We start from the raw sequence: 12,392 nt of genomic DNA, 5'->3' as shown, positions 1-12,392 counted from the left end.
TTGAATTTAGACTTCCTCCTCTACCTAAACTATGTCCTCTACTATATGTGGGCCACAGAATTTGACATCACTGCATTTCTCTAAGTCAACCATATGTCAAGTGAAAGATATATATCATGCCACCAAAGGAAAACATTAAGGATGAAAAGAAACATCATTAACATTTTCTTTTCGACACCAAAAACGACCCCATGTTTTTTATTGAAAGCATAAATCTGCAACACATTCTTGTGAAGAAGTTCCCAAAAGATATACTTAAAGGGAAGAGAGCTAAATAATGATAATTAAAAATTTTGAAGGAAAGTTATGCTCACCCACAAAGACTAGGTTGCTGTAGTTCTCCAACATCACTTCTCTATATAAATTCTGCTGAGCCGGATTCAGGCATTCCCATTCCTCCTTAGAGAAATCAATAGCCACATCCCCAAATTTCAATGGCTCCTGAAATAAAAATTGTTAGATCAATAGAACATGGACCAAACTATTATTCAGTTTTTAATTTGAATTAAGAGTTAGTTAACTGACTGTGATGTAGGAGAGTGAATTTAATTATGTAATAAGATACACTCTATATATTGATTTCCATATATTGATATGATCATCTCGATAGAGTAGAAAAAGCATTCGACAAAGTACAGCATCCCTTTATGTTCAAAACTCTAAAAAAAATTAGGGATAACTGGATTATACCTCAACATTGTAAAAGCAATCTATGATAAGCCACAGGCCAGCATCATTGTGAATGGAGAAAAATTGAAGGCATTCTCTCTAAGATCTGGTACAAGACAGGGATGCCCTCTCTCACCACTTCTGTTCAACATAGTCCTCGAAACACTGGCCAGAGCAATTAGACAGACAAAAGAAATTGAAGGCCTAAAAATAAAAAAAGAAGAACTTAAATTATCACTATTTGCAGATGATATTATTCTATACCTAGCAGACCAAAAAGGGTCTACAAAGAAACTATTAGAGCTAATAAATGAATTCGGCAAAGTGGCAGGATATAAGATCAACACGCATAAATCAAAGGCATTCCTGTATATCAGCGACAAATCCTCTGAAATGGAAATGAGGACAACTTCTCCATTCACAATATCCCCCCAAAAAATAAAATACTTGGGAATCAACCTAACAAAATAGGTGAAAGACTTATACAATGAAAACTACAGAACCTTAAAGAGAGATATAGAAGAAGACATTAGAAGATGGTAAAATATACCCTGTTCATAGATAGGCAGAACTAACATCATCAAAATGACGATATTACAAAAAGTTCTCTATAAGTTCAATGCAATGCCAATCAAAATCCCAACTGCATTTCTTGTAGAAATAGATAAAACAATCATGAAATTCATATGGAATAATAAAAGACCCAGAATAGCAAAAACAATGCTAAGTAGGAAGTGTGAATTAGGCGGTATAGCGATAACAGACTTCAAACTATACTACAGAGCAATAGTAACAAAAACAGCATGGAACTGGTACCAAAACAGGCGGGTGGACCAATGGTACAGAATAGAGGACACAGTAACCAATCCACAAAACTACAACTATCTTATATTTGATAAAGGGGCTAAAAGCATGCAATGGAAGAATGATAGCATCTTCAACAAATGGTGCTGGGAAAACTTGAAATCCATTTGCATCAAAATGAATCTGAATCCATATCTCTCGCCATGCACAAAAGTTAACTTAAAATGGATCAAGGAGCTTGACATTAAATCAGAGACATGGCATCTGATAGAAGAAAAAGTTGGTGATGATCTACATACTGTGGGGTAGGGCTCCAAATTCCTCAATAGGACACCTATAGCGCAAGAGTTAACAACTAGAATCAACAAATAAGACTTACTCAAACTAAAAAGTTTTTTCTCAGCAAAAGAAACAATAAGAGACATAAACAGGGAGCCTACATCCTGGGAACAAATCTTTACTCCCCACACTTCAGATAGCGCCCTAATGTCCAGCGTATACAAAGAACTCAAAAAATTAGACAATAAGATAACAAATAATCCAATCAATGAATGGGCCAAGGACCTGAACCGACAATTCTCAGAGGAGGACATACAATCAATCAATAAGTACATGAAAAAATGCTCACCATCGCTAGCAGTCAGAGAAATGCAAATCAAAACCACCCTAAGATACCATCTCACTCCAGTAAGATTGGCAGCCATTAGGAAGTAAAACAACAACAAGCGCTGGAGATGATGCGGGGAAAAGGGCACACTTGTTCATTGTTGGTGGGACTGCAAATTGGTGCAGCCAATTTGGAAAGCAGTATGAAGATTTCTTGGAAAGCTGAGATTTGAACCACCATTTGACCTAGCTATTCCCCTTCTCGGTCTATTCCCTAAAGACCTAATAAGAGCATGCTACAGGGACACTGCTACATCGATGTTCATAGCAGCACAATTCACAATAGCAAGATTGTGGAACCAACGTAGATGCCCTTCAATAGATGAATGGATAAAAAAAAATGTGGCATTTATACACAATGGAGTATTACTCTGCATTAAAAAATGACAAAATCATAGAATTTGGATGAAAATGGATGGCATTAAAGCAGATTATGCTAAGTGAAGCTAGTCAATCTTTATAAAACAAATGCCAAATAACTCCTTTGATATAAGGGGAGTAACCAAGGACAGGGTAGGGATGAAGAGCTTGAGAAGAAGATTAACATTAAACAGGAATGAGAGGTGGGAGGGAAAGGGAGTGAGAAGGGAAATGAAAGGTGATCCTCAGGGTTATACAAAATTGCATATAAAAGGAAAGGAGGGGTAAGACAAGATAATACAAGTGGAAGAAATGATTTACAGTAGAGGGGGTAGAGAGAGAAAAGAAGAGGGGAGGGGAGGGGAGGGGAGGGGGGATAGTAGAGAATAGGACAGACAGAATACATCAGACACTCGAAAGGCAATATGTTAATCAATGAAAGGGTAACTGATGTGATACAGCAATCTGTATACGGGGTAAAATTGGGAGTTCATAACCCACTTGAACCAAACTGTGAAATATGATGTATTAAGAACTATGTAATGTTTTGAACCACCAACAATAAAAAAAAGAACCCATAGAGTGAAACTGTATTTAGTAATGTGAATGAATAAAGCATTGAAAGAGGCAAAAAAAGATACTTTCCATTATCTAATTCAGAGGAAAATACATAAGTCTAAAAACAGTATATATATATTCCATATCAGAGTGAAGTGAAGGATATATACCATAACCCAAGCACTGAATAAAAGCCCAACTCCTAACTTTTCTGCCATTAGTGAATGTGAAATTTGGCGGACATTCCAGATGCAAATCAGACTTGTCAAAGATATTCTCATAAGGTGATTGTACACAAGGGAGACAAAAAGACTGGTAAAAAAGCTTTTGAAAACAGTCTGGTTCCTATTCTCTCTGCTTTATATCCATGAGATAGATTGAGCTCCCCAATACAATTAGTTTCAAGTATCATCCATGACACATTCCAAATGTGTAAAATATTCATAAAATATTAATGTTTGGAGACATGTAAAGTGACACATCCACCTTGTGAAAAGACAAACTTGAAATATTTCAAGTTCTATAAGCAGTTCAACGAGTGAATCAATTTGGTACAATAGAATGAACAATGGGTTACAGAAGACTTCAAGGAGGGGATTAGAAAATTCTAAGGGGTAAACAAGACACAACCTATCAAAATAGACATAGACACAACATATCAAAATCTCGTGGACACAATGAAAGCAGTACTAGGAGGAAACTTCATTGCATGGAGTTCATTCCTTAAAAGAAGCAAAAGTCAATCATTAATCTCATACTTCATCTCAAAGCCCTAGAAGACCAAATCAACAGCAAAAGTAGTAGAAGGCAACAAATAATTAAAATTAGAACTGAAGTTGAATTAAAATTAACAATTAAACCTTGACAAAAAGTTGGTTCTCTGACAGACCCCTAGCTATGCTAATGAAAAGAAGGAGAGAGAAAATTCAAATTACCAGCATACATAATGAAAATGGCAATATCAAAACAGACACTACAGAAATAGAGAGGATATTTAGAAATTATCTTGAAAATGTATACCCCAATAAAATAGAAGACATTGAAGGCATCAACAAATTTCTTAAGTCATATGATATGCCCAGATTGAATCAGAAAGACATACACAATATAAACAAACCAATATTAAATGATGAAATAGAAGATGCCATCAGAAGCTTACGAACCAAGAAAAGCTCAGGCCCAGATGGATACACTGCCAATTTAAACAAGACCTTTAAAAAAGAAATTCAAAAATACCAATACTCTTCAATTTATTTCAGAAAATACAGAAAGAATCAGCACTTAAAACTCATTCTTTGAGGCCAATATCACCCTGATCCCCAAACCAGGCAGGGACAAATGAAAGAAAGAAAACTTCAGGCCAATATCTTTAGTGAACATAGATGCAAAAATTCTGAATAAAATTCTGGCAAATTAAATATAAAAACATATTAAAAAGGTCGTGCACTAAGATCAAGAGGGGTTTCTCCAGAGATACAGGGTTGGTTCAACATATAGAAATCAATATAGTTAATTCATCACATCAATAGACTTAAAAATAAGAATCATATGATCATCTCAAGAGACACATAAAAACCTTTCGACAAATACAGCACCCTTTCATGTTCAAAAAATTAGAAAAACTTGAGATAACAGAAACATACCTCAACATCATACTGGCTCTCTACATTAAGCATAAGGCCAACATCATTCTAAAGGGAAAAAAACTAGAGGCATTCCCTCTAAAAACTAGAACAAGACAGGGGTGCTCTTTTTCACCATTTTTATTCAACATATTTCGTGAAACACTGGCCAGAGCAATTGGACAGATGAAAGAAATTAAAGGAATAACTACAGGAAAAGAACTTAAATTAGCACTATTTGCTGAAAATACAATTCTATACCTAGAAGACCCAAAAAGCACCACCAGAAAATTTCTAGAACTAAAAAATGAATTCAGCAAAACACCAGGATATAAAATTAACACACATTAAAAAAGGCATTTCTGTATATCACTGACAAAGCCTCAAGAAGAAAATAAGAAAAACTACCCCATTTACAGTAACTTCAAAAAAAGAAAACATAAAATACTTGGGAATCAACATAACGAAAGAGGTGAAAGATCTATACAATGAAACTTACAGAACCCTAAAGAAAGAAAAGAAGACCTAAGAAGATGGAAAGATCTACCTTATTCTTGCATAGGCAGAATAAATATTATCTAAACAACCATACAACCAAAAGCACTATAATGATTGAATGCAATTATGAACAAAATCCCAATGACATTTCTCATAGAAATAAAAAAAGGAATCATGAAATTCATCTGGAAAAATAAGAAGCCCAGAATAGCTAAAGCAATTATAAGCAGGAAGAGCAAAGCAGGTGGTATCACTATACCAGTCCTTAAACTATACTACAGAGCAATAGTAACAAAAACAGCATGGTATTCGCACTAAAACAGGCTGGTAGACCAATGGTACAGAACAGAGGACACATAGACTAACTCACAAAATTACAATTATCTTATATTAGACAAAGGTGCCAAGAACATGCATTGGAGAAAAGATAGCCTCTTCAACAAACGGTGCTGGGAAAACTGGAAATCCATTTTCAAAAAAAGGAAAATAAAACCTTATCTCTCACAATGCACAAAACTGAACTCAAAAGGGATCAAGGATCTACAATTTAAACCAGAGACTCTGCATCTAATAGATGAAAAAGTAGGCCAGAATCTTCATCACATGGGGCTAGGCCGCCACAACTTCCTTAATAAGATGCCTACAGCACAACAATTAAAACCAAGAATCAACAAATTGGATGGATTCAAATTAAAGTTTCTTCTCGAAAAAAAAATCTGAGGTAACAGGGAGCCTACATCCTGGGAGTAGATTTTTACCCCTCACACATCAGATAGAGAACTAATATCTAGCATATAAAGAACTCAAAATGCTAAACACAAAAAAAACCAATAATCCAACCAACAAATTGGCCAAGGACCTGAACAGACACTTCTCAGAAAAGGATGTAGAATCAATCAACAAATATTTAAAAAAATGTTCATCATCTCTTGCAAGTAGAGAAATGCAAATCAAAACCACTCTAAGATATCGTCTCACTCCAGTCAGAATGGCAGCTATCATAAAGACAAACAACAAGTGTTGGCAAGGATGTGGCGGAAAAGGCACACTCATACACTGCTGATGGGACTGCAAATTGGTGCAAACAACATGAAAAACTGTATAGAGATTTTTTCGAAATCTGGGAATGAAAACACCATTTCACCCAGCTATCCCTCTTCTTGCACTATTCTCAAAGGACTTGAAAACAATATACTATAGGGTCATAGCCATGTCAATATTTATAGCAGCACAACGCAGAACAGCAAACTTTGGAGCCAACCCAGATGCCCTTCAGTGGATGAATGGATAAAAATATGGGGCATATATACACAATGCAATTTTACTCAGCAATAATAAAATCATGGCAATTGCAGGTAAATGGATGGTATTGAGAAGTGAAGTTAGGCAAAACCAAAAAATAAATGTTGAATAGTTTCTCTGATATAAGAAGGCTGACTATAGTGGGGTAGGGAGGGGGAGCATGGGAGAAATAGATGAATTTTACATAGGGCAGAGGGGATGGATAGGAGGGGAAAAGGCAGAAGATTAGCAGTGATTGTGGAATGTGATGACACCATTATCCAAAGTACATGTATGAAGACCCAAATTGGTGCCAACATACCTTATATAGAACCAGAGATATGAAAAATTGAGATATATATGGGTATTAAGAGTTGTATTGAAGAATGCCTGCCAATGTTGGGGACATTTTCTTCTCTTTTTTGGGGGTTGTAATTTTCATAAGCCATGAAATAGAATTCAATCAGAAGCATCCCCACCCGATGAGTTCCATTAGTGTTATACTGAACTAAACTACATAAAGATCAAGTAATGTGTTCTGGTTTCTAGAATAGAGTTTCAATTCAAATGTGTGAGCCTGTGTATTTCTTGCTATCTGAGAAGATATAATAAAATAAAATTGCATCCAAAATCATAATAGTGGATGACACTTTTTTTTCTGTATTTGATTTTGGGATGTGGGGAGCATTGGGGATTGTTCCCACAAATGCTTAACCACTGACGCAAATATTCAGCCATTTGTCTGTATATTATTTTGAGACCGGGTCTTCCTAAGTTGGTGAAACTTGGTTTGAACTTGCAATTCTCCTGCCTCAGCGTTCTGAGCTGCTGGGATTACAGACTTGCAAGGTCCCACCTGGCTTACCTCTTTTAAAAAAATGCATTTTAAAATATACATTTAAAGTATACATTTGTGGCATGTAATGTACATATACATAATAAATCACTTGCTTCTATAAAGCCTTCGTTTTGCAAGATGCCTTTAAGAATGTCATAGGGCAAATGCCTATAAATCTTGGGTTTTTTACAAACCTCGGGCCCAAAGAAAATCTGTGGGGCCTGAGAGTTTCTTCTAGGAGTGTCTCCTGCAGGGTTTTGACTTTTTTCATGTCTCAGCTTCAGTTTCTTCATTTGTAATATGTGGCTCTTGATCTCTGCTTCGTTATGTTAGGAGAATTCAGCCAGATGTTGGTAGGAGACAGCTGCCTTAGAAGGTCCCTTAGGTGCTGAACCCATAGAACATGTTCTATCAATCCCTCATGCCCTTTTAGAGTCTGTGGCAGTGAAATTGAATGGGACATTTATATAAAAAACATCATGGGGACTTTAATAGGAATTAAAGATCCTTGCATTGGATCTGTAGAGTGCTTTCAGTAGTATGGTGTTTTAACAATATGAATTCTGCTTATCCAGGAACGTGGGAGGTCTTGCCCTCTTCTGACATCTTCTACAATTTAGGGATGAGGGTCAGAAAAAAAGAAAGACAGTCACATGAACCTGACCTGACTTTGCTCTGCACATATACGAATACACCACAGTAAATCTCCACATCATGTACAAATACAGGACTGGAACCTAATTAGAATAAGACCTATTTCATGGTTGTATAAATATGTCAAAGTAGATGCTATTGTCATGTATAATTTAAAAGAACAAAAAATAAAATAAATATGAGCTGGGCACAGTGGCATACTCATGTATCTCAGCAGTTCAGGAGGCTGAGGCAGGAGGATCATGAGTTCAAAGCCAGCCTCACTAAGAATGAGGACCTAAGCAACTCACTGAGACCATGTGTCTAAATAAAACACAAAATAGAGCTGGGGGTGGGGCTGGGTCAAATGCTTCTGAGTTCAATCCTGGTACCCCCCCCAAAATAATTAATTAATAACAAGTGTGCATAAGCTATAAACATTCAAACCTTTGCATAATTACAGATCCAAAACTAAAAGAAAAACAAGGGAGTAAGAGGTGGAAAAATAATGGACTAAGTTTTTTTTTTTTACAAGCTTGATGAAAGAATATTGACCAAAAAAAAAAAAAAAGAAATGGAAGAAATCCTAGATCAAAATATAGTCAAAATGAATGGAAATCCTCTTGCTGAGACCACGTTAAGAATTATACAAAATTCCGTGTAAACTTGAAAAAGTTGTAAGTATAGTTTCTGTTTCAGAATATTGACATTACCGATACATTAGAATAAGTCTCCAGCAGTTCTGGGCGAAAAGAGAATGTTTTTTTTAAAGTAAAGAAATGGGGGACATTCATAGTGGTGCACACCCGTAACCCCAGAAAAAATCTTGACATCCCAAAAATCTGAGTTTAATGGGCATAAAATATTATTTTCCCAAGTTTTAGGAACTTGTATTCCTGGATATTTTGTCACCAGTAATGGGAAACCACCACCACCTTTTCTCTTTAAATATCCTTGCAACCTCACTGTTATGCACCTAAGTGGTTGAGTACAGGACTGACTCTATTAGCTTGTAATTTGTAAAATTAGTTTTGGACAAGAAATTCTTTGTGAGAAAATCCTAGCAAATATTTTTCAGTAATGCAGGGTTACCCTGTGTAAGCTGAGGTTTTGATATAGAACCCAACTTCCTTCTAAGGTCTTTGAAACTTAGAAAAATTACACAGAGTACAGAGTCACTTATATCAATAGTATTTCTATTTGAATTATGATATGGTCAAAAAACACAAATGACAATGGCACTTTGCATTTAAACTGCCAGAAAGCAGGAGGTTGTCTTAACAGCAGATGATGCCCTCCAAAATCAGCTCATCAGAGGCCATGGATAACAATGAAAGCAGGTTGCTCTCAGAGACCCTGGAACCCAGAAGACAACGAGACCATATTTTAAAAAAATCAAATTTTTTTTAAGTAGTTACACATGACAGTAGAAAACATTTATGCACTTTGGTATATCCTACATAAATGGGATATATTTTTTCTCATTTTTTCTGAGTGTACATGTTGCAAAATCGTATTGGCCATGCAATCACATATATACATACAGTAATAATGTCAATTTCATTCTACTATCTTTCCACCCCCACATACCCTCCATATCTTAAAAGTGTAAAAAAAAATAAACAACTCTTTTTCTCCAAATGTTATACATGAAGACCAAATATTTTTCAAGAATAGAGTTGAAAATGACATTTTCCAGATACAGAAACCTGGATGTATTCATTCACAGGGCATACACAAATAGAATATGTCCAGGATCCAGATAAATCAAAACAGAAGTTTTCCAGGATTCGGATAATTGATAAATGATGAGAACCTAGACCTGTGGATCGAAGGGAAGCATCAAATGCATGAGAAATGCCCAGGAGAACCCAAGACACTATGTTTGATCTGAGTGGCAAAGAATGGCAGCAGATATGTGTCCATCCATCCCTTCTGCTCAGATCCTGTTCTTTATTGGACTTTGCTTACAAAACACAAGTACAATGGTGATGTTTATCAGAATTTCTCGAGGGCCGTGACAGGCATCCAACCAGGCACAGGGCACCTTCCACAGTCATGGTGACCTTTCCTTTCACATCATCACCCTCCTGACTGCTGTGACAGGACCTCACCTTGTGGTGGCTCTGATTTGCACTTCCTTGAGAACTGATGGATGTTGAGTGTCTTTTCTTTGCTCGTTGGCTACATACGTGTTTTTGCTTGGGTGAGATATCTATTCATATCTCAGGCTATTTTTAATGAAGTTATTATTTTTATTAAGTTCTGAGGTAATAATAAAGGTTAACTTTTTGGGGTGCTGGGGAATGAACCCAGGGCCTTGTGCTTACAATGCAAACACTCTACCAACTGAGCTATATCCCCAGTTCCAAACGTTGAAAATCAACCTCTTTCCTGATATATGATCTGAAAATGTAATCTTGATCCTGTGTGTTGTCTGTTGACAGCTGATTGTTCACCTTCCTGTACAGAACTATTGTAGTTTCATGTCATCATATTGCTGACTTTGTTGCCTGTACTGTGGGTGTGATATCCCAGAAAATCATTTTCTTTTCCAATGTCATGAAGATTTCCAACTGTTTTCTTTTGGCACAGATTCAGGTCTCACGTCTACACTTTCAAAACATCTCGACTTGATCTTTGTGTGTGCCGTAGGAAAAGGGTCCATCATTTTTCTTTTGCATACAAATATCTGTTGACAAGACTATTTATACTACATTGGCTATATATGGCAGTGCTTTGAAAGATGTCTTAATGACGTTGTATGAGGATGTTTATCAAGGCACCCCATTCTGTTCCACTAGTTTATAGGTTTACTATTATGTAACTATACCATAATGTGTTTTTTCATTCTTCCTTTTCTATTTCTTTTGTATGCATGTGTGGTTTTCCAGTGTTGGTGATGAACCCCAGGGCCTGTGCATGCTAGGCAAATGCTACATCTCCAAGTTCCATCCCCAGCCCTAACACACTGTTTTAATTTCTATAGCTTCATAATATATTTAAATATTGAGTGTGGTTCCATCAGCTTTGTTGTTTATCAGGGTTGATCTACCTATTCAGGATCTGGTAGGGTCGCATGTAGATTTTAGCTACCTTGTTTCCTATTTCTATAAAATATTCTCCTGAGATTTGGATAGAGATTGCATCTGTACATAACTCTGATGGTATGGACATTTTGATATTGACTCTTTGCATCATGAATATGATGAATGCTTCCTCTAATTTATGTTTGCTTTAATTTATGGCATCATTATACTTTCTGGGTACAAGTGTTTTCTTTCCCTGGCCAAGTTCATGCCTCGGTGTTTTGCTCTTTATAATGGTTTATTGTGGGGATTGTTCTCTGAAACAAAGCAGAATTCTTGGAATGTTGCCTTTGTGTCCTGCTGAATGCCTGTCAGAAAGGAATTCTGTGGGATCTTTAGTGTTTATACATATATGAACATGTAACTCCTGAGACAACGTCTCTCCTTCCTTGGAATTTGTATGCTATTGGGTGTCTCTATAGATGATCTGCATGTACTGAGCCACCTGTGTCCCACGGATAAACCCCAGATCTTCACCATGGATGATGCTTTCAACTTGGAGAAGATCAAGATGGTTTTGTGCTAATTGTTCAATGTGTAGCCCTCCATCATTTATTTCTGTGTCTCTGGGCTCCTTTTTGGAGGGGTGGGGTGTCTTGGGTTACTGGTTCACTCTCCTCCATCAAAAGTTGCTTTGTTCCACTTTCCAAGCTCAGTGTTCTGAAGTTGTGTGTGTCTAGGGTTCTCTTTTTTTAATCTTGTTGTGAATGTAGATGTGTTGCTTCAAGTCTCTGCGACGTCCTCCTGATGCACCCCCCAAGTTTTAGTAGGTGGTACTTTGATCTTCGTTTTTCTCAAAAAAATTTCTTATTCCACTTGTGAGTTCTCCTTGTGTGACTGGTTAAAAAGTGTTGTTTTATCTCCACATAAAACTTGGGATGGACAGTTTTAAGTCTTTATATTTACTCTATAGTGCTTGTTGATATACTTGACGGGATATCAGTGTCCTTAAGATTGAGGAGGCTTGTTTGTGACCTGGTGTGTGACATTTTGTGAACACTGATCTCAGCACATCAGAGTAGTGTTTTCTGCCCTTGGTGGGATGTTCTACATGTCTCTTGTATCCTTTTGTCCTGGTTTACAGCTACACCTTGATGTGCAGTCTTAAGATTGTGTTGCAGTCATTGTGATCTCAGCCACCCAATATCAATTTATTGAGGAGTTTAATTGATTCAAACTTAACACCTATTCATGATAACTTAAACAGCCTCTTTGTTCTGTCCTGTAATCCTTTGAACCCCTTTCTCCTCTTTTCTATGTTCCTTTTCTGATTTTTAAAATGTTTAGTCTCATATTCTTTGCTTCCTTTACTACTTACATTTTTTATAAAGACATTCTATTTGAGAGTATTTTATATTTGGCTAATTTTTCTAA

This window comes from Ictidomys tridecemlineatus, unplaced genomic scaffold (genome assembly GCF_052094955.1).
Source record: "Ictidomys tridecemlineatus isolate mIctTri1 unplaced genomic scaffold, mIctTri1.hap1 Scaffold_645, whole genome shotgun sequence".
NCBI classification, from domain to species: Eukaryota; Metazoa; Chordata; class Mammalia; order Rodentia; family Sciuridae; genus Ictidomys; species Ictidomys tridecemlineatus.
Note: the sequence above shows the minus strand (reverse complement) of the source record.